We start from the raw sequence: 25,494 nt of genomic DNA, 5'->3' as shown, positions 1-25,494 counted from the left end.
TGGCCTGAGGAGGAAACGGAGGAGGCATGGCTTGTGGAGAATTCCGGGAGCCAGAAGGGCTACATTCCGCCTCCAGGCTCAATGCTCTCTAGCCCCATAAGGAGGTTGTGGACTCTCCTTCCTTGGAAGTTTTTAAGCAAAAGTTGGCTGGCCCTCTGTCATGGGTACTTTAGTTGAGATTCCTGCATTGCAGAGGGTTGGACTAGATGACCCTCAGGCTCCCTTCCAACTCTACAATTCTATAATTCTAAGGCATGGGGGGGGGGGGAGATTGTGTGGGTCCTAAAGCAATATGGACAGAAAGTTATTTTAAAATCTATACAACATGACAGTGGATTCAACGGAGAATAAACAGTAAGTGTTGCTAATGATGAGCAGGGAAGTCCTGGCATATGACTTAGTGCTGGCTCAGCAAATCTTGGTTCATAATTAAGTCTTCCAAAATATAGAGATGGAAGCGTCTCAGAAATACTGTTATGGAAAGACTCTGCTAAGATGGACACTTCAGATGGCCATCACTCTGTATTTTTATTATGCTGTTGTTAACTGCATTTTGTATTATTCCAATTGTTTGTATTTTAATTCAATTGATGAGAAAGCACTTTTTACAGCTTTGTTTCTTGTGAAGCTAGAATGTTCACAAACATGCCATGTCATCATAGGAGCTCAGCCATTTGGTGCTGGAGCATTCATCACTACAAGAACAAAGTAACATATTTTTTTCAAAAAAAGCTCTGTACCATTGGTGTCCTTGCATAAAGTGCCAGGGGCTTTTGATCCAGTAGACGGGATCTTCTAATGGAGGAGGCGACGCCATTTTTGCCGATTCTGCCTCCTAGCAACAGCACTAGGCATGTCAGTTGGATTCTACCCAAAGTCTGCTTTTTATGACACAAAATCCTGATAATGTGAACGGAAGCAGAAATAAACCCCTTTTTAAACCTAAGTAAACTTTTAAAAGAGCAGATTTAAAATATGTGAGACTGAATTTGGAATCAATGTAGCATTTATCCACATATGTTCGTGACAGATTATACAGGTGATCAAAATTAATTCCCTGACTGCTATAATTTATAGCCATTCTCGAAGCAAAATGTATCAATATTTCATGTAGTGCAGAAATGCTAGAAAACAAATAGTTTTCTGGTGACTTAAACTGCCACACAGTTAAAAGCAAAAAGCAAAAATAACCTCACTCATTTATAATACAGGCAGAGTGTTGTACATAATGTTTCAATTAACCATTTAAAAATTTATAGAAGTGACTTTACTTAAATATGTTTATTTCTATAACACAAGGGGTTGCTATTTAAATCATTCAGTAGCAGACAGCTAGGAAAGTGTTTTTTAAACATTTTTCAATTTTTCATGAAGCCTAAGTATTCAGTGATAAGCTGCAGCGAGTATGATTTGTTAGTCTACTCAGAATAAATACCTCTTTCCCCACCTTTGAAGCACAAGAGTGTGTGAGGTCGTATGTTTATTGAAAATGCTAATAAGACATTCTTATGTTTTAACAAACGTTCAGCAAAGTACTACTCTGTATGCATATGCTTTGCCAGAACCATAGTTAATGGGATCATGAAAAGCAAATCCCACCCTGCATTTCAATTCCCCCCCCCACCCGTGCATTTAGATTCTTACAGTAATTTCCAAGTTATTGTATTTGCAGACAGAAATTTATTTGCAAGTACCAGGGAGTTCATTAGAACAGAGTTTAGACTTTGGAGGATGCTGCTGACATTAATTTTGTTTTGTTTGCTGTTGGGACTATCATAATTGCAAATCACTAGCAATGTGTATAAATGCACCTATTAAAATAGGAGGGAAAGTTTATTAAAGCCGGATCAAAACAAATTATACAATGAATTTGGGGGTTTGTTATTAATATAAATTAGGTACATATGCCTTTAAACTATGATATGTGAAGAATATAAGGCCAACCCATTACTGGACTTGGGGATCCTTCAAAATACTTTTTAAAAAATGAATCATTTCTTAGTGCTTTCTTCATGCAAGCATACTCAAGTGCTAGTAGCGCTTCATCCTATCTCAAACTTGATGACAACAAGAAGGGGGCATCAAGGGGAAACCTGACATTTGTCACTTCAAACAACCAACCAACATGCATAGCCTTCAAATAATTAAAGAAATAAAATAAACAAAGGGGGTTAGATCCAGAGGTTCTCCTCTCTGAGCAGAATACCCTTTTTCCAACAAAGAAAAGATACTTACACAATAAAAAGGGAAATGAAATCTAGCAGGCATTGTGTATCTCTTGCACAAGTCTACTTAGTGGTACAAGCTTCCACCATTTGCGCTCAACAATGCCTTTCACTAGCTCTTGGGCAAAGGTTTGCAGAACAGCTTCAGCGCCAGAATTTCTTCTGCTTGCACATTTCTGGATCCAGCCCAAGCCTTACAAAATGGTGAGCCTTTGCTGTTGAGATGGGAAGCTTAGGTTGACAGCTTTTTTGGAAAAAAAAGGATCCCTGAACTCTTAAGCATTTTGACCAGTACAGCATTAAAAAGTGCTCCAAACTCTAAAGCAGAGAGAGACAGAAAACTTAAAATGTGAGATTAATAGAAATGAAATATTTTGGGGGGGGTGCGTGGAAAAGTGAGAGTGTGATATGCAACTTTACAAAATGTAACACTGTCAGCATTCTTACTTCTATGTGTGGAGAGGAAGAGTGCAGTAGACGGACAGAACAATGTGAACTAAAATGTATGCAAAACAGAAATTTTCATGATTGCCTTAAACCCCACAGTTGTTATCAATAGTAAGCTGCATGGCTGCCCAAATAGCGTTGGCTGGGAGAGGCTCAGAGGTAGGTTAAGGCAGCATGACCAGTTCAGTACTGCTGAAATGTGAAAGACTGAAGTCCTCCCCTGGAGAGGCTAAAGGGTCCTGTGTAGATCAAGGCTTGTTCCTGCATGCCTCACATCCTGCAAACTTCCACCAAACGTTGAAATGGATCTCTCCCGCACTTCACAAAATCAGCCCTCAAGTTAACTATCATGTGGTTGTGCAGGAAGATTCTCTTGGGTACTCTGTAAATAATTTGTGAACAATTCAAATTTAATGATCCCTGGCCAAATTTAATGATCTCTGGAGCCACTTCCCAATGCAGGGTGTAGTCATCCTGGCCTATTCATTTGGAGATCAGGAACAGGCTGTAGATTCAGCCCTCCAGTTTTCCTTGCCATCTCTCAAGTGCAGATTCCCTTCTTTCCTCAGCCCTATTCAGATGGACAAATCTAGAAATGCAACATGCCAGCAGAGTGTGGATGACTGTAGACTATGCTGTATTTATAATAATAATAAGTTTTATTTATATCCCGCCCTCCCCAGCCGAAGCTGGGCTCAGGGCGGCTAACAACAATCAAAATAATCCAACATTCTAAAAACATTCATTATAAAATTAATTAAAATCAAATTAAAATCAAATTGATGGCAACCATCAAGCAAAATTCTGTTTAGAGATCAACATTTACAGCTAACTTGATAAACGGAGGTGAAGAGTTGAAAATATTTATCAAATGCCTATATTTACATGGTTATTTAATGCACATGTATATTATCTAATTAATCTTTGACCTGCTATTAATTTATTAGTCTAATTACTTGGAAATTAGAAGACTGTATTAATCTGGGAGAGGTAGTTTCAGATGGACTGTGCTTACATTTAGATGAGGGAGGTGAGGAGTTTGTTCCTCCCTTTCTTTTTTAAAGCATCAGCACAACAACCAGGTCGCTGCTCCCTTTGAAAACAGGGGCTAGAATGCCCCATGGGAACAATTCTAAATAATGACAAAGTATAAAGTGCCTGAATTACTGACAGGCAGCTTTTGAAGGCACAGAAAAGCATTTTCATGAAAATAAAACACCTGTAGCAGGTGTTGCTTTGTGTACCATATCTGCTGGATTTCTTTAGGGGCTGCCAACCATTTTGGTCTAGTGGTTACATTTTTAATTTTGAGACCACCATGGAGGGGGTGTGGCATAATATAAAATTAGAGAGACAACCACCCCTGGTAATCTTATGCCCAACATGGGAAGTCAGCTTTTTCCTGTGTGGGCTGATACAGAAGACAATTATTTTGTAAACCACCTGGTAATCATTGGATGAAGGGCAGAATAGACATTTCATAAATAATAATAACTCAGTGTGAGTTCTCTTATCCAGGAGTAACTTGAGTGTCTCTTATCATCCTATAGTGGACGATAGCAATGTTTTATGGATGGGTTTCCCCCCCCCCTCTTTTATGGTCTTATTTTCTAAATTATGCCAAAAAGGCTGAATAAATTAAATGAGTAAAATTGTGGTAGAATGTGTGGCTTAAAAGAATCACCCATATGGGCTCTCTGCCACCTAAAACTCAGTGTCACTACCTAAGAATACTGGTTTTTTTGCACCAAGTTTTCCTATCATTACCTTTTAGTATTTAGTATATATTGGTGGCTTACCCACTTACCTGGGAGTAAGCCCCATTAAACTCAGTTGGACTTACTTTTGAGTGTGCACACATAAGATTGCACTCTTAAGTGCTTGGTCATGTCTTTCTTACCTTTTTCTGGTATGAACACCCACAGGCAATGGCATAATTCATCAGATGTATTATTTATATATGGTACCGTTATATATTATTTAGTGCATTTTTGTTCTGCCCTTCATCCAAAGAGTTCAAGGCAGGATGTCTGTCCCTCAAAGATCTCCAGTGTTATTCTTCCATAATCTAGTGTCAAGTCTTTCTTTTTCAAAGAGAATCAAGCAGAAAAACTTTTCCTGAATATAGGCCTGCAACTGAAGATAACAATTCGTGTATCTAAAGGGGATTGTACCCAACAAAAGTCTAAATAAGCTATAATAAAATTTGCCATGAGTCACTTTGCTGTTATAGACCTATAAAATCAACTAGATAATCTGGGGAAATTTTACTTATGATACCTAACTCTACAAAGCATCACAGAATGGATATGGGCGTTTTCACGATTATCCCTGCAGTGACTCATAAGATTAAACACTGTTATTACTTATTTTCTGCATTTCTTTTTCACATGGGGAAAGTATAGAGCATTTGGACGGACACACACACACACACACACACACCCAGGGAATGAAGGCTTAGTAAAAAACTGGAGGTTTTCTGATTTAGAAACTGTTCTGTCTTGAAGTTTTGTCTTCACTTATAGACCTGTCCTTTCACATCACATTTGACACTGTTAAATGTGACCTTAGAAAATCTGGTGCAAAACAATTACAAGCAACAAGCATGCACTTAAAAGTTGAAGTGGTGTAGCAATAAAACTGCTAGCACATTTGCAGAGCTAAGCAGGGTCCGGTATGGTTTCAAATTGGATGAGAGAACGTGTGTTGAGATTCCTGTATTGCACGGGATTGGACTAGATCATGGGTAGGCAAACTAAGGCCCGGGGGGCCGGATCCGGCCCAATCTCCTTCTAAATCCAGCCCACAGACAGCCTGGGAATCAGCGTGTTTTTGCATGAGTTGAATGTGTGCTTTTATTTAAAATGCATCTCTGGGTTATTGTGGGGCATAGGAATTTGTTCAATATAGTCTGCCCCCCCCCATAAGGTCTGAGGGACAGTGGACCAGCCCCCTGCTGAAAAAGTTTGCTGACCCTTGGATCAGATGGTCCTTGTGGTCCCTTACAACTCCACAATTCTGTGGTTCTATGTATCAGCTCTGTGTAAGGATAGAACACTGGTCCTGAGGTTGTGCACTCCCAGACAGCATGGTTGAAGTTAATAGCGGGATTATGGGAATAGAAATGCCCACCCACACAAAGTTAATCAAAGTAAGACTGCCTAAGAATGCCCTAATATTAGTCACAAAACATCTGTTTATTATTATTGGGGTGGGGGGGGGACTCTTTAAAAAAAAATTAAAGCAGTGGTGAAGTGTCAAGCTTCAGCTGTTTGCTCTTTCTCTGACTAAAAAAGTTTGACTGACATTTTAAAAGTTGCTAACATATTTGTTGTACAAATTTACTGAGCACCAAATTTGGTAGAAGTGAGTTCCACAGATTTTGTGCTGATGCAAACAAACAAAAAAATCTTCCAGGCAAAAATGAAGCAGGCCCGTTTTTTTCAGCAAAAGTAAATAAATGTAAACATCCCCCCCACACACACATTTATGGAAGCTGCACTGAGACCATTAAAAAAACCCTCTCTGCTATAGCTCTACCCCATCTGTACTGTATATTTTAAAATAAAAAGGTGGGGTTTTTCTGGCTTTAAAATTGATAAAAGGTTTATTATTATTATTTAGTACATGTATATCAGGGACGTTTAACTCCCAAGAAACTGCGATCTACCCACAGAATAAAAAACTGGCAGTGATCTACCCCTTTTGGTGGGTTCAGGTCAAAGTTGTTGAGCATTTTTTAGGGAGGAAGGTCAAAGTTGTGGACCTTTTGGGGGGGGTTCATGTCAAAGTTGTCGATCAGGAAACAAATGGCTTCCCAGCAAAAACTACATCTTCCGTTCTAGCGATCATGCGTGAATGGAGGACGGGCCAAGGGGGTGGAGCCGGGTCCTCTTTTTCCCATGCAAAGGAAAAATCGACCACGATTGACCAAAACCTTCTGGGGATCGACCAGACGATCGCGGTCGACCAGTTGAACATCCCTGCTGTATATCTTGGAAATCTTGATGGTGTACTTGTTGAGTTCCATGATGGAAGACAAGTGGGGCGTAAATGTACTAAATAATAATACTTTTTAAAAACTCAGGTACCAAATATCTGAAGATTAGTGATATCAGTATGTTAGTATGAATCTCAGTGCTACGTAGTCTGTTCCATAATGTGGATTTGTCTGTTCAGATTGAGGGCAACACAGTTGATGGGGAGAAGCAAGTAGAAAGATCCCTCCCCCCAATTAAATCAAAATGTTTATGGCTATCTAATGAGAACTGATAAAGTAAAAGGATAGCACCTGGCTAGACAGAATTTAGTCCAACAGTTGTAGTAAGGTTTAGAGGTGTGAAAGCCTGGGGGAAACCCAGAAAAGAATAATGGGGCAATGGCTTTTCTCCCGTTTTTGCTTTTTCCGATTTTTTTAAAAAAGTTTATTAATAAAAAAAAATGTCTAAAGCAAAGCGTAAATCTATCTATGCCCTCAAAATGATATTTAAAACTTTTTAACAGGAAGTATGTATAGTATCAGGTCATTACAATTCCTGAACATTGGGGACAAGCAAGTCCTGAGTTGTACACTAAAAGTACAACTCCTAAATTCTGGAGCAAGATGTATTTCTTCCTCTTGCAAGGCACTGCCATCGTCACAAGAGAAGGAAGGATTCCGTGCTTGTGGTCTTCCTCTTGTTGGCATAGCTGGTGGATCTGTTTCTGTCTTTTTGACTAGGCCTTAAAGGACTGGGAGACAGTACAAAGCAATTAATTTTGTTGCCATCTACTTGCTGCTGTTGTAAATCTGTTGGATGCAAGATTCAAAAGCAGAAATGTAAGTGATCATAGCACTATTTCTGCATTTGACTGGATTACAAAACAAGCAGCACGCTTAGGGCTTGATGCTGAAAAGGGACTTTCAAATGTTGCAGACTGCAGAACATCTTCAAGTATTTGGCCAAGGAATGTAGTCTGAGATTCTACCAAGCATATTCGTCCTGCAACATGGCGGCAAGGCCTTTGCACAACACAGCCTCCCAAATCTCCTTGCTTCTTACCTACTTTAGGTTCCTCCATCTTCCTCTGCATTATGTTAAAGAAAATGATCTATGTTTGGAAATACTAACACTAAATCAAAAAATAAACAAAAATGTGAAAAGGTAGGAAACTTTTTGAAATTGGGCAAACCTTCAGTTTTCAGTAATTCGTGATAAATATGATGACAGTTATGAAGAAATGGATATGGATAATGCTAGAGGATGAGATGGTTGGATAGTGTTTTCGAGGTTACCAGCATGAGTTTGACCAAACTGCGGGAGCCAGTGGAGGACAGAGGTGCCTGGTGTTCTCTGGTCCAGGGGGTCACGAAGAGTCGGACACGACTAAACGACTAAACAACAACAACAAAAGCTTTAAAAAAGACGCTGATTGAATTTCATGCAGTGGTCATTTAGTATTGTTTTCCCTCCCCTCCTTTTATGAAAATGAATGATTTATGTCTGCTTGATACTGTGAAGGACTGGAAAGAGACAAAATAATTTGAAGAATAAATAATAATTTGTTTTACTATAACACTGTTGGTTTAAATTTTTCCTGGGTTTTTGCCTGTACCTCGTAAACTGACAAAATCAAAGAGATTCTAGCTTCCTTAGTGCTCATCAACTTGTAGCTACTTTTGTAACAAAAAAATGTAAAGAATAAATTCAATTTGTAATCACTGTCTGAATTAACTGTACTTTTAATGTACCAGACAAGATCATTCTATGGCAAACCAAGTTATACATGATGCATTTTATGTTTCTTAAGTAATGAAGTGACCTTTGATATGCAGTGCTTTAATGAAATATTCAATTTTTAAAGAAATTTCTGAAAAATTTGCTTTCTTCCAGAAAAAAGATCCCCCATGGTTTCAAAAATTCCAGATATTTTACATCTTTAATCAAGCTGTTGAAGGGGAAAAAAGAGGGAAGATTCTTGAGCTAGCTTAAAGTAGGTTGACAGACGACTTTAAAAAGGGCACTTTTTAATTGAATTTTATAAAGAATACAGAGTATTTGAAGGTTTTTGAGGATATGTCTTCTCATTTATTTATTTAGATCTAAGCTATTTCCTATCCCAGGGGCTCAAGGGGGTTACAATACCTTGCAAATATTAAAAATGTAATATAAAAAGACACAAGACAAGTAATATGGAAAGGTGATAATGATCGAAAGTTGAACCTTTGACCCAACTAAACATGCTTAAAGATTAGAGTTAAAGCTTGAGGGAAACCATAAACCACTGTATTTCATTCATGTATAATTATATTTAAGAAATGACCCTTTTTCTGGACAATAATGTTTGGAGTATGGGTATGGATTTCATCAGACAGTACAAATGAGATGCTGGAGGCCTAAGGTAATGTTGCACATGAAGTAGTGAATTGTTTTATGTGGGAGGAAAGGAAGAGCCAGCATGATGGATGGTGGCAGGGTTATGGACAGAAGAAGAGGCAAGAAACACATCATGAATTTTGGGAACAACAGCCATTTTCTACCAAAAATAAAACTGAGGTAAAAAGTATTGACTACATGCCTTATTTTAAGCGTATACTTCAGATGTCCATTCATAGAATGGTTAACATATTTGATATGAAGTATCAGCAAAACTATAATGAGTATCATTGATTTCCCAGCCAGGTTTGACATGGAGAGAAGTATTTTCAATGTAATAGGTTTGCAGTGTACCAGTGGTTTTTCAAAGGGTGCAGTGTGTCGCACTGGTTTTGCAGGAGAGGGTGGCAAATGTAGTGGGAAGATTCAAAGGCAACCAATATTATATTTGGGAATGAGTCATGTTCCTACAAAGCTATCGTTTTATACTTTCTGGATGTCCTGTGATCATATTATAAAGTGACTATGTTCTGTGATATAAATCAAGCACTGCCGGGAGTTGTTTCTTGTTGTTTTCCACTGCATTTCTGATCAATTAAAAATTCAGTTGTGGTGCGAGCAAGTTTTCATTCTGAAACTGTGGCCTAGAAAAAAGTTTGAGAACCACTGCAGCATACTGTCAAATGATAAATGCAGATTGGTCTGATGAGAGGCGTGAAATGGAATCTGATGTAATAGCACCAAGAAAAAGCTGAGAAATAATTGTCAGTTTTCTCAAAGAAAGAGCTGATTTTGAAAGAGCACAAACTACTCATTAAGGAAATTGTTGGTGTTTTATGATTTTGGAGACAATCCAGAACTCAATCCACAATGGGAAGTTAAATTATTCATAGAATGATTAAATATACAAGTTTATATGTGAGACATGAATGGGCCATGAGGCAATACTGTAATGTAAAAGTTTCATAGACCCAATATCAACTCTGAAAAGGGTTTTGGGACAGTATTTCAAGCCACAAACCCTAGTGCAGGTCTGTCAAAGAGGCAGTTGCCACAGATGCCATCTTATCCAAACCTCTTCACCTCTTTTGCTTCTAGACTGGCAAGTGTAGGGACAGGTGCCACCTCTTTGGTAACTGGATTTAACCCAAGAACCTCCAGTTGCGGTCTCGTTTTTTTAGACTACAAGTAGTGATGAACGCAACTGCAAATGCATTTTCTTAACATTAAACTGATGGAGGAAATCATTGATGCATCATCATGCTTGGTAAAACTCTGCTGTTAAGAAAGAAAGAAAACATACTCTCTGTCATCAGCTTAAGTGATGAACACTTCTCAAGATGATGTTTTATGCCTCTCTTCAAAGCTGAATTCAAGTTAAGTAGGTATTCAGATACATACCCTAAGGGAAACAAATAGCTGGTGAAACAGATACTTCCTAGCGTTTCAAGATATCACACCAGATTGTTGGGCCACGCGGCATACATTGAAAACGTGCAGATGCCTCTGCTTATGTAAAAAGAAAGAATTATAGTGGATAATACTATTCAGAACAACAAAATGTGGGTGATGTCACATCTGCAAGCCTCAACTGCAAAAAAAAATATGTTTAATGTAAAAATGCATTTCCATATGCTAAAGGGAGTGGATTAACTCACTCTGCACACATATAAACAACAACTATTACGTCAGCTCACTTGAGCAATGAAAAGCTTACAGATATTGAGGTAGTTCTTGGTATCAGCAAATGAAAATTGTTTATGCTGAAGTGCAAACAATGAAGCTCAGCAATATCCAATGTGTTTTAATACATGCCAGAGACAGGTCATGTGGAATATCTATCATATGTGAAATTCATACAAAAAGGCTTTCTGAAAAGAGGGAATACAGAAGTAGGGATGGGGTGGAAGGGCTCCACTGAGATTATACCAAGATGTTTAATTTGCTCTCCGCACCCCAGGCTGGATCCAGAGCTGCTCTTCTGCAAGTGGAAAAGCTCATTCTGTCCACATGAGGGACTGAGATCCCAAAGCAGGTTCCCCTGGATTGAGTGGAAGAGGGTTCTCTCTACCCCTGGGGCCCATGCCCTCACTCCCAAGCTGTTCTGCATGGGGAAATGCAGAGGGAAGATCTTTGCATTTGCAAATATCACCTTCTCCCCTTTTCTAGCTCATGGTGGATACAGTAGATCTAACCTATCTGCACACTATGTTAAAAACAGGCAGATGCGACTAAAAATAACGATTCCGTACTAATTTAACATAGTCATCAAGGGGAGAAAAGCTTTGCAAGCTTTCCTAAAATGCAGGTGTGAAAATTTACTCCAGCTGGGCTAAAATAAGATTTTTATAGTGTTACTTAATCAGCATCGTCTACTCAAGTCTTTCTAGTAAACATGACTAACTCAATACAAATGATTGCTTCAGATAAGGTCATATCTAGATCATGTAAAATATTGCAGCTTTGGTACGGCCTTTTCCCCATACGTTTTCAGTGAATAAAATTGATATACAGAAGTATCTAATTTGTTCATTAACAACAGACGGGTCTGGGCTCGGGGGGGGGGCAGTCAGATATTCTTGCCCAGGGTCTTGGATGGCTAAGCTGGACCAGCTGCTTTTTGTTTGAGGTTATAACTTTATTCTTATAAGACTCCCACCCCAGGCCTCAGGCAAGCTCTGCAGGGGCCTGCCAAGAGATCTGATGCCAGAAGATCCAATGCAAAAGACAACAGGGTTCATGAACCTTTAATTGTTGCGTAGGAAGGGGGATTTAGGTAGGTGCTGCACATTTGGAGTTTCCTACATAATCAATAAAGATAGAGATGTCTGGATCTCTACTATATCTGGTTGGCCTGCAATAGGGTAACATACTAGAAAAACATGGACTTGGTCCATTTGGGAATGTAGCAAAATAAAGGCTACTTTTATTACATAGAAAGAAACAGAAGGCTATGCTACAATTTGTAACTGTATTCTTTCAATTCAAGAAAAAAGTTTACAAAATGTTCTTCCAGATTACAAACCTAGACTTGTAATCAATTCCATAGACTTGATTCCCAAATAATTCCATGCAAATAGATGTGTTTAGCTTTTGGATTTCGGTAACAATATCACTTCACATATTTTATTCTATTGAGATCAAGCGCTCTTTAAAACACAACTATATACACACAACTATAACCCCAAATGCACACTGAGAGAGCAATTCTGTTCTTGTCTACTTAGAAGAAAGTCCCCCTGAGTTCACTTGAGCTTACTCCCAGGTAAGTCATTATAGGACTGCAGCCTTACAGTACAAGCCTAACTACGTCTACTCAGCTATGAGTTACATTGAGTCCGGTGAAGGTTATTCCCAGGTGAGTATAGGACTGCAGCCTTAGCAAACTCTTAGTTCTAACATCAAATGTTCCAGCAGTATAAGAACAGAACAGCTTAAATTTTATCACAGCTTCTATTCAAATTTATTAACATAATATCATTTTAGGCCTGCTTTGGCAAAACTGCTCTGAACTAGACGTTTAGTCCCCTACAAGTAAGAAAACAAGAGCAGCATTGTTGCAATTAAGGGCCCATTTCTCTCTGTCTTCTGTGTCCATTTGTACAGTTGCTTTAATCCTGGACGAGTCCCAGTGTTAGGATTGTTGGCAGCAGTTGACCGTACAATGCCTGAGTTTCAAAAAAGGTAAAATATTCAACTTTTCACAATGAATACATAGGAATTTTTGGGGGGATGACTTTTTTTTGGGGGGGATGCAACTCTGAAATATGGAGGAATTGCTCCGAATGGCATCCTTCTGAAAGTGAACGTTTTTGAAAACTAATAATATAGCCACGAACAAAGGAGAGTCGGAAAAAGGCCCACACCTTAACGAGAGACAAAAATGAGTTCTGAAGATGCTTTGAAGTATGATTGATTTGGTGGAGAAAATTCATAGAATCAGTTGCTTTGAAAAGGACATGAATCTTTTAGGGTATTATAAAAAACCCACCTTTCCCCATAAGAAATTAGTGAGATGCGTGGGAGTGAGTGGATGAAATAGAATAGAATAACTCTAAAATTCTTAGCTTTTTTTTTTTAGAATTCATTTGTATCACCCCTTTCCTTCATCAGTGAACCAGGTTTCCCATCCAGGCACTGACCAGATCCAGACCTGCTTCACTTCAGAAAGGGTGACAGCCTTTAGACCATATCTATGTATGATATGCTGTTTTATATGCTGTCTAGGATTTTGCTTCATTTTAATCTCTTGACTAAACTGCTTCAGTGACAGAGACTAGTACTCAAAGTTTCAGTTATGAAAGCAGCACTGAAAATTTCTATTCGATCTCAGTCTCTGAGCCTTCTTAATCAAAACTACGGTATGTTTATATATGAAAGTAGGAAGAATTCAATTAGAAATTTGAATTCAGAAACACAACGGCAAAGTTTGCCCAGGACACATCATCCATTTAGCAAAGCATTAAAAAAAAACTTGTAAGAATATCCTTTATGCAATGGAACCAATGTAATTATTTAAAGAACAACAGCTAATAAAGTTAAAGACATCACACTCTTGCAGGGCAATACGCTGCATTTTTATTTGAAATGGAATTTATTCCCAAGTAAACATGTTTAGGAGCGCAGGTGACATCCAATGTTGGTCATACTCAAGAGTAGACCCACTGAAATCAATTAATGCACTTAAATTCCTTGATTCTATAGGTATAAACTGAGTATGATTAATGTTGGATATTACTCACGATCTTGGATTTTTTCCAGGTTTGTTATTTTTCCATTACTTTCCAATTTGAGGTGTTACAGGAGGCTGATGATGTATATTAATAGAAAACATATCTTACATTCCTTGAAGACTTCTCTCTTTTGCAGTGCTCATTAGTTTTGAAATTAAATTACTGGTTTTATAAATTCAGCTCAAGATCATTTTATTCAGATAGGTTCTATATTTCATCCCAATATATTCTAAAAGGTGACTCTGTGTGTGTTTTTGCTGCAAAGCCAATTTTGAGTTAATGCAATTTTACATGTGCATATTTGGCTTAAACTAATTAGACACTCCTGCTTTCTCTCTCATTGTAAATTTACACTTGCTGCATAACATGAACTATCACCATAATGACTGCTATTTCTTCTTCTTCTTACTGAGTAGAAGAGGCAACATCTCTGTAATTTCTATTATGTGCAGTCTGTGTAAAAATAAGCTCCGCTAATTGCTGCAGTGTTAACCATCTTATTACTTAAAATGCATTTTTTAAAAATGCTGCTCTGGCTGGGTTCTTTAGGCCAAACAACAACAGCAATAATACCAGCAGACAGAGAGGTGCTTGTTCTTTAAGGCAAGGAAGAACAATAACACTAGAGGAACATACAGGAAGAGTGAGAACGACCCACCACCATATTTAAGCCTTTAAAATCATAATCATCATAATACAAATAAAACTTTGCATCATTATGGCTTAGCATGTGCAAATAAACCTCCAAAGAGATCCCCCCCCCAAAAATCTGATTGATTGAATTTATTTTCCTATATGTTTTCAAAGTAACCACACAATAGGCAACCAAGCCATATTGCATGCTGAAGGCATATTTTTTCCTTAAAAGTAAAATTCATAGCATTCTTCAAAGCAAGATAATAGCACTTATCATCTAATGTTGTTATATAGTTAAATATATATATATTAGTAAAGTGATGTCAGAAATCACCGTTTCAGCCAAGGCTTGAGACATACCTCGCCCTGGAAGCTTTTCACTGTAGCTTGTACTTTTGATAGAAGCCCACCCAAGAAAGAGTTTGTTTGTCAAAATACCTGATGCTTAACACCAAAGATTTAACCATTTCTTACTTGCTGTAGATAATTCTACTAGATTGGATGGTGGGGAGGAATCATCAAATATTTAGAGGCTATTGGATGCTCAGTGTTTTGTTTATACCTCACTGAGCATCTCTGCATCCAGGATAACCACCAGTGTACAAAAAAACAAAAAACCCTATAGTTGCCTTTTCCTGCTGTTTAGAACCTTAACTGTTGGGAGTTGGGGCGGGAGGGAAGGGGAGAGGCGAGAGAAGAGATAATACAGGAAAAATCAATAAGAATGTCTTCCATTATTAATCACCAAAGGGTTAGGATTAAAGACGAAACCCTCTATGTCAGACAAAGTCCTATGGGAACCTAGAGGTTGACTGCTCTGAAAGGTTCTGTATGGAGAAGAATGAATGCATATTAGCCATAAAACTACCAGTCTTTAGCTTCTACAAAGCTGCCTCTTGTCAGATCTCACATCCCTCCACCCCCCCCCGTGCCCCCCCATCCCCGTTAAGATCACATCCATTAACAGAAGAAATGAACCTGGAGAAAATATATTTTCCATTCACTCAATCTTGCCTCATTACATAGTCACTCTGCCCTGATCTCTTCTGGATCAGATCAATTATACCTGTAACACGAAGGAAATAAGAGAGCAGTGCACCATTTGCCATATCTAAATGACCTTTATTAACACAACACAGCATCTGCAAATTTCTGGTTGCTTTTAAGAATCCATTGATTTTGATTATGGCTCTTGTATCCAGCAATGGTGCTATCACACAATGGAACGACAAATAAGACACACCAAAATCTAGCAAAGCCACCTGAACACCGCTTTGCAGTTTTAACCTCAAATGGGTGAAGCGCAACGAAGTCTAGGCTGAGGTCTCAGGTTCAGTGTCCATAAATGACTCTCCTTTAAAGCACTAATTCATTCAATGACTGTTAATTGAGGTCACCTTCTGCCTTTTTATGCTCCAGTATAATTCCAGACTGGTTATTTTCTTTCCCTAACAAAGGACATTAGAGTGGACATTTATATTCTGGGGCCACAAATACATAAATAAAAACTTTCCTGGTTCATCAGGTACTGTGGATTTCATACAAGCCCCAATGAATTGTTATGCTTTTCCGTTTCAGACCATTTTTTAAACAGATGCCTACACTGATCCTATGTAGGAAAATTGCTCAGTTTGAGAGTGCAGAGCATTTATGCATCTGGTACTATACCTGAATTGCTGTAGGCGGCTCTCAAAAGATTCATAGTTACAACAATACAGATACTATACAAACACTAATTAGAAAGCGGTTGGGTGGGATATAGGTATATAAACATATGCGCTCTCTCGCGCTCACTCTCTCTCTGACACACACACACACACAAACACACACACACAGTGAGCTACCTATCTGTGACACATAAACTACTTGATCTTCCTAAAGTAAAGCTTTCCAAAAATCCATCCCCTGGGGAAACAGATCACGCATTAATTGGCATTTCGGAGAATGCTACTTGGCAGCAACTTCCACCGATTCGTCTGCTGATGACCGGGATCCAAAGGTGCAGTCCGGACAGAGGAATCAGTGGAGATTTTGCTCTGAGTACTGAACTCTCAAAGGCTTGCGTCTACCTTGAAACCGGCACCTTGAGGCGAGTCCAGCGAGGTCCTCGCCTTTCAAGGAGCTCGCCCCTGAAATTCGGAGCCCCGCGCGACTCCACGCGCAACTATCCTGGGCGGACGGGTCTGAGTTCCAGGCGGGCGGGGTTCTCCATTCAGCCCTGCGCGCGCGGCGAAGCGGGCAGCAACACGGCGCCCCCCGCTCCCCCTGCCTGACCTATAGCCATTGCCCGCCCGGGTCTCCTTGCCCAAAGAGCAGCAGCCCCCCCCCTCCTTACCTTTCCCCACGTTCACATGGCCCCGTCTCTCGCAGCTCCCTCGGCTGAGGGGAGGCGGCGCGGCGGGGGTGGTCCGGAGAGCGCGCGCTGGGTCTTCGCGCCTCGCGCTCCCTTCGCGGTGGAGGCGCGCTGCTGCTCCAAGGCTGACCCTCGGCCGGCAGCGAGCGGGGCGAGCTTTTCCGCCCGGCGGCACTGACTGAGGGGAGGGGAGCGGAGGGCTGGACGGGGAGGGGTGGGGGAAGAGAAGGCGGCGCGAAGGTAGGAGGAAAGGGAGAGGAGAGGGGAGCAGCTCCGCGTTCCTCTCGGCCCCTCAGGTCTGGCGCCGGCCTCGGTCTCCCGCGCCGCTCGCCATGTGCTTCTCTTCTGCGCTGCTCCTGGAGCTCTGAGAGGAAAAGGAACTGTGCCCAGCGCCCTCCCCGAAGCCCCGTCCTCCTCTTCCTCCTCCTCGGCTGCTGCGGCTTGTTGCCCGACGTCTCCCCTCCTCAACAGCTTGCCTCGCCGCACACCCCTTCTTTCCCTCCTGGTCCCATTTATGAAGCTCAGTTGCCATCACGTGTTAATGTGCCTTTGTCCTGTCGCTGGCAGCAGCGGCAGCAGAAGCGCGGCAACAGTAACTAGCGCGGAGGGAGGGAGGGAGGCAGGCAAGGAGGGAGGGAGGGAAGGAAGAACGGCATGGGGGGTGGGGGACCAAGCAAGAGCGCCAAACTTCGCGAGTGCGACGCATGAGGCGGGCAGGGAGGCGCGCTGAGTTGCGCGCGCGCGTGTGGAGGGACGGCGGGGCGAGAAAACAGGGCTCTTTCCTGGGACTGCGCAGGGGGAGTGGGGGTCAGTGGAAAGGGGCCGTTTCTGGAGTGCTGAGGGACACGCTGCTGTTCCTGCTAAGGGGCAGAAGTCCCCTGTGGGGAGAGGTGGCCGGCGAGGGCATTCGTGCCTCGGCTGCTCTCCTTGGAAAGCAAAGCGTGCGGCTCGTTTTGCCCGCGCTCCCACTCTCGGGAGGCCGTTTCGATGGCTGGCACCGGCGCAAAGATACCGGTTGCTGCTCCCGCTGCGTGCGTTGCTTGGCGAAGGCGGAATGGACGGGGGCAGGGGGGCTTCGAAGCCGCGCTCGTGAGCGCCGGAGGGGGTCGGCGCAGTGGGGCGCCCCAGCGCAGCTCGTGGGGCGCGGGGCACAGCGGGCGGGCTGAGGCGGGAGAAATAGAGCCGCGCGGGACCGGGCTGCCCTCCGGCTCGAGATACCAAGGGCGCTGGAGGGGCGGAGAGTTGAAGGAAAGTTAAGCTGCGAGGGAGGCCCTTCACGAGAGACCTGCTTTATTTCAATCTTGAAAGGTGACCTGAGGCTCCTCGTGCCGAGGGCGAGACCTCTGCTCGGAGCCACCGGCAACAGCCTAGCAACGACTCCGGCCCCCTCCTCTCCTCCTTTGCCCAGCCGCTCTCCCCACCCATCCAGTGAGGGGCTTTGCATTATTCATACTAATTTGACTCCCCTCATCATCTCGGCAGGTCTCTCTTTGGAATTACAGATTATTATTTTTCTCTCCCGGCCCCTGCACAACACGGGTGGCTCCTCAGGGAGCGCGTTTTCCCGCCCTGCCCGGCCACCCCTCGAGGCGAGGGTATTCGCGGCCCTCTGGCCCACCCCATAAACAAACAAATCAGGCTCGGTGGGTTTTCTGACCCCACCATTGCTCAGTTTTCTGACTGGGATGAGATGCCCGGGAGAGGACCCGGCTCCTTTCCTCTCCCAGCGCCTTCTGGGAGCGCACGAGCAGGCTGTTGCAGCAGCCGGAGCAAGGCGGGGCGCGGGAAAGGCGCGAAGGAAAGCCGCCGGGCGCAGTTGCTGCCGCCGGGCCTCTGCTGCTCTCCATGTGCGCAGATCTGGCTGCCCTTCGCGGGGGGCGAGAAGAGCGCAGAGTAGGTGGTGGTGTTTTTATGTTTGTCTCCGGCAGCGTCTCCCCCCCCCCTTCTCCACCCCCATTTCAGTGATCAATACTACAGCTATAACTGCAACGCATTTAGACTGAATCCTCCTCCCACACTCTGGCGCATATTCCAGTCCCGTATGATCTGTTATGCAGGGAATAGACTGGGAAGCACGTGACAAGCCGTATTTATATGGTGCTTCTAGAGTTCTCCGTGCAAAACATTTTGCAGGCAGATTTCAATAATTCTTTCCAATAACCTGGCAAGGCTGTATCATTTTTCTCATATTAGTGACAGCATTCGATCCACATACTTCTTTAAGTGTCGCCTTAAAACATCTCTGTTTTCCCTGGCCTGCTGAGATTTTAATATGCAATGCAATTGGTATGCATGTTTTCTTGGAGGTAACTCCCACTGTGGTCAGTAGGGCTTATTCCCAAATAAGCCTCCTCCGTTGTCTTTCCTTACCTCCTCCTTCCTCCCTTCCATTTATTTAAACAACACGCTGGCATTGTCATGGTTCATTCTGTTTTACACTGGGCAGCACCTTGCTTTCTCCAATGGCCTTAAGAAATAACAAAATCATATTATGTCAGAGGCACGTTTTGGAAGAAGACTTCCAGGTCTGCAGCTCAGGTCTCTTACTATTAGCATTATGCTGCACTAGCTCTTAATGTAATTTGCATTGTTGAAGGGAAGCGAGCGTAGACAACCAGTAGCCACTGGGAACCCAACAGAACCAACACAGAGCTTTTGAAATGAAGAAAATAAATACATGGAATATTATAAATGCTGCAGTGCTTTTCTCATGCCTGCCATTCTATAATCATGGCAATATTACACAATGATTTAATGAGTAATAATGCTAAACAGTGCTAAATAAATATTGGATTTGCGGTCTGGTCGCATGGATCTATCTGACCTATCATTAGAGAGCCTGGAATTGCTATGAAGGGCTGTATTGGGGAATTCCAAGTCTGGGTAGCTCAGTTGGTTAGAGCATGGTGCTGATAATGCCAAAGTTGCAGGTTCAATTCCTGTATGGGACACTTGCATATCACTGCATTGCAGGGGGTTGGACTAGATGATCCTCAGGGTCCCTTCCAACTCTACAATATGATTCTATGTGTACAACACTTCCAGGGATGGGGAAGAGGCGGGTCCTCTCCGTCAGTTTCCTAAGGGCATTCCACTCCTGGCAGATGTAGGTAAGCTTATCCTGTGCAACATTGTGCCAGGCTTTTCTGATAGTAAGGGTTGGTTGTCCAGGAAGTAGCAGCAGTGGAGACTAGTGCATTAGGGCAAATAAGGCATTGCCCCCAACAACCTCAGTCTGCCCTCTGCTAATCCCCACCTGCCTTCTTTCTTACAGCTGCCAATCCTGGGAGCAGCTTTCTCCTTAGTCTCAGTTTTGACTTTGTAGGGAGATGATGAGGACAACACAATACAGTCATACCTCTTGTTACGTTTGCTTCAGGTTAAATCTTTTCAGGTTGCGTCCCACAGCGACCCGGAAGTGCTGGAAAGGGTTACTTCCGGATTTCGCCACTCGCGCATGCGCTCAAAATGACGTCACACGCATGCGCAGAAGCGGCGAATCGTGACCCACAGACGTGGGTTGCGTTCTGATAATGTTGCAAACGGGGCTGCGGAACAGATCCTGTTCACAACCAGAGGTACCACTGTAATTAATTGGCATTGCCTGTTGTTGGCTCTGGCGCCACCTACTGTTCAGCTCCCTGCCTTCCACCTTACCAGGCACCACTAGTGGCAAGTTGCACGGTTGCCTAGATGAGTAATGTACCAGGACAGACAAAGAAGAGAGAGCAGTTCTTCACACAAAGCATAGTTAAACTATGGAATTCACTCTCGCAGCAGTCAGGGATAGCCACCAACTTGGATGGCTTTAGACAAATTCATAGAGGTTCAGACTAACTGGCTCTACTCTGCCTCCATGGTCGGATATACAGTGGTACCTCGGGTTACAAATGCTTCAGGTTACATACGCTTCAGGTTACAGACTCCGCTAACCCAGAAATATTACCTCGGGTTAAGAACTTTGCTTCGGAATGAGAACAGAAATCATGCAGCAACAGCGGGAGGCCCCATTAGCTAAAGTGGTGCTTCAGGTTAAGAACAGTTTCAGGTTAAGAACGGACCTCCGGAACAAATTAAGTACTTAACCCGAGGTACCACTGTAGTATGCTTCTGAATACCTGTTGCTGGAAGCTGCAGGAGCGGAAAGTGCTGTTCTGTTCAGGTCCTGCCTGTGGGCTTCCCAAAGGCATCTGCCTGCCCACTGTGAACAGGATGCTGGACTAGATGGGCTACTAGCCTGATCCAGTGAAACTATTGTTACATTCTTAATGGCAGCCGTGCTTGAAGCCACTGTTGTACCATTGTAAATATGCACATCACTGTGTCAGAGATATAAATGTGTGTTAGGATTCACCTTGCATTGAATGGAACTTCCGCCCTGAGACCTGCAGGTATCGGGTGGTATATAAATTTATTCAATAATGATAATGATAGACAGCTTTCAATGGTACCCTAGACTATATCATTAATCTAGCAATTTCTTTTTCACTGATAAATTTCAAGAAATGTGCCCCAGCAGCAGTAAATTTTGTGGAAGGGCAAACAAAGAGAAAGATGGCTAAGTTCTTCCTATTCCAATTGGGGATTCATATTATAAAATCATTATTATTAATGATTCATATTTATAACATTGAGGTCAAGGGGAATTTGGCACTTACTACAGCAGCCAGAAATGTACCCTTTTGCATGAAATGGTTGCCCTCTGAAAACAACTAGGTTCTCAAAGAAGAAAGAGACCAAAACTGCCTGTTCTGCCTCCCCACTCCCTTTTAATACATTAACACCTTTGAGATTGACAGCAATTCAGAATCAAGAAGACTAACTATGCTGGAGACTTCCTAGTACTGACTCTGAGATGCTTGCTAAGTCTATTTGATCCTAGCTTTCTACATGTATTTCTTACCCACCAAGCCTCTTGCTGACTGTAATCCAATTATTAAGAGTGCAATGAAGAGAGAAGCATATTTATTTTAGAAATGGCTTCGCTACCTGGAGGAAAGAGGAGTGTTACCTCATTTGTGCCCAAGAAGAGTATCTGCTGTATATCTGAAAATTCAGTGAAGCTGCTGTGCAAACAAAACACAAACAAACACCCTTCATTTTATACTGCAGTAAATCATAACAGATTTCCTTGGTTTTTACGTTTCTTTTCCTAAAGGGACCAGTTTGTTTTCACCTGCGGGGTTTGTTGTTGTTGTTGTTAATTTAATTTAAAACCTGTTAGGCTCTGCTTGCCTCACCAAAGGCCACCTTTCCCCCTTCCTAAGGTAAAACATGCTCTGTGTAAATGCCAACAGACCAGAACCAGCCCACAGAATGCTCTAGGGTGCTTCTCTCCTTCGCTGGCCCTTCCTCCTCCATGTTTACTGCTTGTTAAACAGGCTTAGCTTCAACTAGTAGAACAGATTCCAACAGCAAGATAATTATCTCTCCCCCCCACACTTCTAAATAACGATACATCAACAAAGGGCTTTTCAATGCAGAAATCTATCATCTCAGCAGTTTCTCCCCCCTTAACAGCTGAATTTGTTTATTAGTTTAGCATAACGCAGTCACAGGAGATAATTCTAAAAGAGGCAAAGTATTACTGTTGTTAGCACATTGAAAGCATAAGTCAACTCCTAGGAGGCAAGGTCTCTTCGGATTCCCCAATAAAACATTTGAGCGCCCCCCCTCAAGTTAATAGGCACTGCCATTCAAATGGTATGCATGTACCACATTGTGTGCTCAATTGGCACCCCCCCCCATTGAGAAAAAATAGTCCTTCTTCAGGTAGGAAAGATTGAAGCCTGTGGCCTGGGACAGCTTTGCATTGTCTCTTCCTCAACTGTTGAAACTTGGCCACTGAGTTCAAGCTCCACATTGGTAGCTGGTTTGTTTTCAGGAATCTGTGCAGCTGCCCTGCAGGGCTCTTAACACAGGCCTGCAGCAGTGTTTTTCCTAGGCTAAGAAAAGAGAAGAAGCGAGGAGGCTGGAAGCTTGGTTGTACCTAACCAGGGAAGTGCACAATGCCTGAATACAGTACACTTTTGCAGCAATGCAGATAGTTGTGCTGGTCCAGCACCAATCTGGGGGTTACTATATGCCAGTACTCATTTCATTTCAACGCCAGTCCGGGGGTTACTATATTGTCAGTACTCATGCAATGTAAGAGTTAACATTGGTGCAGACACAACCCTTGTGGTTCTCAGCACCAGACCCTTCCTTACCTATATTGAGCGTCCTGTGCATACTTCCTCAGAAGCAAATCATTCTTCTCAAGGAGATTAGTTTGCAAATAAATGTCCATAGGATTAGTGTTTAGTTGGTTTATTCCACTCATTTTTATTCAGGCTACCAACTTCTAAGACTAGTGAGTGCACATTGTAGCCATCAGTTAAAGTGTATGTCATATACTCTTAAAAGTTCCACTTCCCAAAGTATTCATGCTACTACTGATCCAGTGGTAGAAGCCATTGGGGAGTTATATAGAGAGAAACTAGCTGTCATATACATGAAGAAATTCTTCCAAGTCAATTGAATCAAACAATGTTTTTCAGTGCTCCATTTGCCAGCAAACACAAGCTCTGCTGAATCTAGCCAGAGTTTGGACCCCGGGATGAATGTCCTTCGAAGGAAAATTACTAGGAATACTTTGCTTCATTAAACAGTGAACAGTTAGCTTCTTCTGTATCTGGGCTGACAACTGCAACTGTCATGGCAACAGACAGCAAGAGACGGTGAGGTATGTGTTGGTTCTAGGTAGTCTACTTTTCCCTTCGTACATTTGCCCTGTAACACTTTTCTTCCTGGTACTGATTTCATGTGGGAATGTAGGCGAGAATGCCTTGCACCTCAGTCCCAGACACCTTTTCATGACAGGTTGGTTTCCCCTCTAGCTCCTTCCCAAAGAAAATCCATTAGGCAGTTCTCCAGCACTTAAGGTAAAGGTAAAGGGACCCCTGACCATTAGGTCCAGTCGTGACCGACTCTGGGGTTGCGGCGCTCATCTCGCTTTATTGGCCGAGGGAGCCGGCGTACAGCTTCCGGGTCATGTGGCCAGCATGACTAAGCCGCTTCTGGCGAACCAGAGCAGCGCACGGAAACGCCATTTACCTTCCTGCCAGAGCGGTACCTATTTATCTACTTGCTTTCGAACTGCTAGGTCGGCAGGAGCAGGGACCGAGCAACAGGAGCTCACCCCGTCGCGGGGATTCAAACCGCCGACCTTCTGATCGGCAAGCCCTAGGCTCTGTGCACTTGCCCCCGCTCAAATGAACATGGCAGAGTAATGCTTTTGTGAACCTTCCCTGGGGATTGCAATAAGAAACATTCTCAACAAACTCTGCCCAATGGCATTGTGTTTTCCATGCTCACAATGCAGTGCTCAGAACCCCTTCTGAGAAACCGGTTGGGTCTACTGAGAATTTGGCACAATCCTAAGCATGCATGCTTGGAATCAATGGGACTTCTAAATAAATATGCTTAGGATTGGAGGAGCTGCTTTTGTTTAATGTCTGAAAATCAGAAGTAATCCTACCATACACTTTCTTCCTCCTAGTCTTTTGTCTCTTTAGAATCTGGACTCTTTGTTTCTTGTTCCTGCTTCAGTGCTATATTCTTGGGTGTTATTTTGAACAGCGCTTTGCAATAGAAAGAGTTGGAACAAGCCATTACCAAACAGATCTGTTGAGAGCTAACTCCGCTGTCATCCATTGTGCCAGAAGCACACCCGCAAAATGAAGAAGGAAAAAAGAGTGACCCCACGTTGCCCTGATGAATAATTTAATTGCCTAACTTAATTGCACAAAGAGCTGGACAATAAGGAACCATTTGCATTTTGTAAAGTGTTTTGAAGTGCTCCGTGCTGCCTTGCACAAGTTTAATTTTTGTTGAAAGTGCTCCATTAATTTGCTGAACCCTGAGATAAATACCCAACCAGTGTTTCAGAGGGATTTCTCGTGCCATTCCAACCTACCCAATGCTCCTCAGATTGTGGGTGGGGAGGGATGTAGTTCAAGGTTGAAATCCACAAAGCACCTGCTATTCATATTCTTTTCAGCAGGGTTGGTACAAAAGCAGCACATACCGAGGTGGATTGCCTACATATCTAGTGGTTTGAGTACTGTTGCTGTCACAAAGATGCCCATTAGGCTGGCGATTTTTGTAACGTGGATATCAGTTTATTAGGACAAAGGCTGAGACAGTAAACTCACAGGAAAAGGAATAGCTATCATATGTTAATGACTTCCTACCGCTACTGACCTGAAACAAATTAAAACCAGTGATGCAGGCATTAAAGCCTTTCTTTCCTATCATTAACTATACCCTGAAGCTATCCCGTCCCCCCAATATTCCTCTCTCCTGTCTTCTTTTTCTGCTTTGTCCTTTTAAATTGGACCTGAGTGACAGTACACCAATTTAGCCGCAATTCTTGATAATTTGGGTTGTGCATTCACTGAAACCAAGATGAGTAAGACATGGAGTATAGTTAACTGATTTTTTTTTTAATCTATTCTTGGCAGAACTGTTAATAGGTAAGCTGATCCAATTGTGTTGGGAATAATCATCTGTCAATGTATTTATTGTATTTAGTTATTACTTTTTAAATGGGTGGCATTAGAGGTTACAAGTGGCTTGTTTTGTTTTTTGCTTTTGCTGTTTTGATGGCTAATCGTTTCTTCTCTTCTTTTTACTGCTCTCCTCAAATGCCCCATTCTTTGACACAGGGGAAAGTATATCTGAAGGCAAGTGACAGACAGAGG

General features: G+C 42.3%; 1 protein-coding gene across 2 annotated transcripts in view; it reads right to left on the bottom strand.

The window, feature by feature from the left end:
- The window catches only part of CNR1 (cannabinoid receptor 1), a 29,391-nt gene extending 11,661 nt beyond the window's left edge, over positions 1-17,730 (bottom strand). The window contains exon 1 of one of the 2 annotated variants that reach the window (XM_081905582.1): positions 16,733-17,730. The gene's annotated coding sequence lies outside the window, so the exon portion shown is untranslated. Of the gene's footprint in view, positions 1-740; positions 882-16,732 lie in introns of those variants that run through there. The other variant, XM_081905583.1, reaches the window with a different exon arrangement.
- Between the last annotated feature and the right edge of the window lie 7,764 nt (positions 17,731-25,494).

Source organism: Podarcis melisellensis, assembly GCF_964234715.1.
Source record: "Podarcis melisellensis genome assembly, chromosome: 3".
NCBI classification, from domain to species: Eukaryota; Metazoa; Chordata; class Lepidosauria; order Squamata; family Lacertidae; genus Podarcis; species Podarcis melisellensis.
Note: the sequence above shows the minus strand (reverse complement) of the source record. Positions and strands in the feature narration are given on the sequence as shown.